The following is a 2,579-nucleotide window of genomic DNA, read 5'->3' as shown; positions in this document are numbered from 1 at the left end:
GTCTGCCGGCCGGCATATGGATACAGTCATACAGACGACGAGGGTAAGGACGCTGGCGTAAGCCAGATTAACTAAAGAGTGTACGCTCGACGTTGGATGCGCCTGCCAATGCATATTCATTATAAGTATATTGTGCGGTCCAGTGTGTGATCTCCCGCGGTCTTGACTTTTCCCTACACACAAGCATCTCTCTCCGGGTCCGTCCGGGGACATGACAAGACTAGCTCACCTCGCCGGCGCGGCCGCACTCTTCTTGCTGGCAGCCGCCATCCCGGCAACGACTGTTGCGGTGCTGCCCTCAGAGGCCGATGCCCTTCTGGCATGGAAGGCAAGCCTCATCGACGCAGCCGCGCTCTCCAGCTGGACCCGGGCCACACCCGTATGTGACTGGCATCGGGTGTACTGCGACAACAAAAGCGTCGTGGTGGGTCTAGGACTATATAGACTCGGTCTATCGGGCCGGCTTGATACGCTCGACACCGTGGCGTTCCCGGCGCTCACCCATCTGGACCTCAGCATCAACGACCTTGGCGGCGCCATCCCGGCCAGCATCTCGCAGCTGCGCTCCCTCAAATCACTCAACCTCAACAATAACGGCTTCAATAGCACCATCCCGCCGCAGCTCGGTGACATGCCCAACCTCCTCTCCCTCGAGCTCGGTAGAAACAGGCTCGTCGGCAATATCCCGCGCCAGCTCTGCAGGCTCATCTCCATAAGGTCACTGCAAATTTTTGACAACCAGCTCAGCGGAGAGCTTCCCAACTGCTGGTGCAACCTCAAGTCTCTGCAAGACATGGACCTGTCCGGAAACCTGCTCACCGGGGAGTTCCCGAACTGCTTGGGCAACCTGGAGGCTCTACAGTACATGGACCTGTCTGATAACTCTTTCTCAGGTGAATTCCCGGCAGCTACCGCAAGCCACAACTGCTCTCTCATCTCACTATATCTCGCCAGAAATGCTTTTGTTGGAGCTTTCCCACTCTTGGATGGTTGCCACTCGCTGGTCGCCCTCGACATCAGCAGCAATAGGTTCAACAGCTCCATTCCGCCGCAACTCGGTCACATGCCCAGGCTCTTCATCGTCCTTCTCTACAATAATAGCCTCGTAGGTAACATCCCACATCAGCTCTGCAGGATCGTCTTCATTTTAACTCTAGATTTGTCCAACAATCTGCTCGACGGGGAGCTCCCGGACTGCTGGTGCAACCTCAACTATCTGCGGTACATGGACCTATCTAATAACCGGCTCACGGGGAAGCTCCCAAACTGCTGGTGGAACCTGAAGGCTCTGCGTTTCATGGATCTATCCAACAACTCCTTCTCAGGTAAAATTCCCGCGGCTGTGGCAAGCTACAACTGCTCTCTTACGTCACTTTATCTCGCCGGAAATGGCTTTGTTGGTGCTTTCCCGCCGGTCCTAGAGGGTTGCAACTCCCTGACCACTCTGGATCTAGGGAATAACATGTTCTTTGGTGTTATCCCTCCATGGATTGGGAGTCAGGTTCCAATGCTTAGAATCCTTAGTCTCAGATCAAACAACTTCACTGGAGAAATTCCTCCAGGTTTATCACAGCTTTCACAACTTCAGTTGCTCGACATGTCCAACAATAGATTGACTGGCTCGATTCCTTTAGGCTTCGGCAACTTAACCTCCATGAGGCACCCAAAAAATGTTTCCGCAATAATTGAATTGTTGTGGCATAAATATGATGACAGACTTGGCATAATCTGGAAGGGCCAGGATCAGATTTTCAAAGGCACAATCGGATTATTAGCTGGTATTGATTTATCAGACAATTTGCTATCACAATGCATCCCCGAAGAGTTAACCAATCTTTAGGGCCTTTTGTTCATAAACCTATCAAGAAACCATCTATCGTGCCGCATTCCCCAAGGCATTGGTAGCCTCTCTTTTCTTGAGTCCCTCGATCTATCATCTAATCAACTTATTGGAACCATTCCTCGAAGCATCACACAATTATCGTGGCTCACCATGTTGAATGTCTCGAACAATCTTTTGTCAGGCAAGATACCCATTGGGGGTCAGCTTCGGACCCTGACCGACCCATCGATTTACTCCTATAATTCTGGGCTATGTGGGTTTCCTCTCGACATTTCGTGTGATAATACTTCGCTTGCACCAGATGAGAGAAATGGTGAAGAGGAGGACCACTGGATGTACTACTGTGTGATTGCTGGGATTGTGTCTGGACTCTGGTTGTGGTTTGCGATGCTCTTTACAGTTAAGTCCTGAAGATGTCGTTTTCTTTCCTTTGTTGATGGCATGCAATGTAAAATTATGAAAAAGTTGTGACATTAGCTGTGCTATCTGCAATGCTGTACCTCTTTCATTTTTTGTTGGCGAATGTACAATATTATACCAATTAATAGCATCGAATCGTTTGGTAAATTTGGTCGCAATGCATCTAACTCCCATTTTTCTACTCAAATTGATTTGATTACATTTTTGCCTATACAAAGATAGATCGATCCAGCCATGGCGCCATGCCATGCATGCACGCGGAGGATCGTAACACAGTTTCTGGTTCTACTTCACTATTCTATCTATCTCTTCTACG

At 49.7% G+C, this 2,579-nt stretch overlaps 1 pseudogene; it reads left to right on the top strand.

Moving 5' to 3' along the window:
- Positions 1 to 211: 211 nt before the first annotated feature.
- LOC119344781 lies at positions 212 to 2,314 on the top strand (annotated as a pseudogene).
- The last annotated feature ends 265 nt before the right edge of the window (positions 2,315 to 2,579 follow it).

This window comes from Triticum dicoccoides, unplaced genomic scaffold (assembly GCF_002162155.2).
Source record: "Triticum dicoccoides isolate Atlit2015 ecotype Zavitan unplaced genomic scaffold, WEW_v2.0 scaffold18535, whole genome shotgun sequence".
Taxonomy (NCBI): domain Eukaryota; kingdom Viridiplantae; phylum Streptophyta; class Magnoliopsida; order Poales; family Poaceae; genus Triticum; species Triticum dicoccoides.
This window is presented reverse-complemented; position numbering and strand designations above follow the sequence as displayed.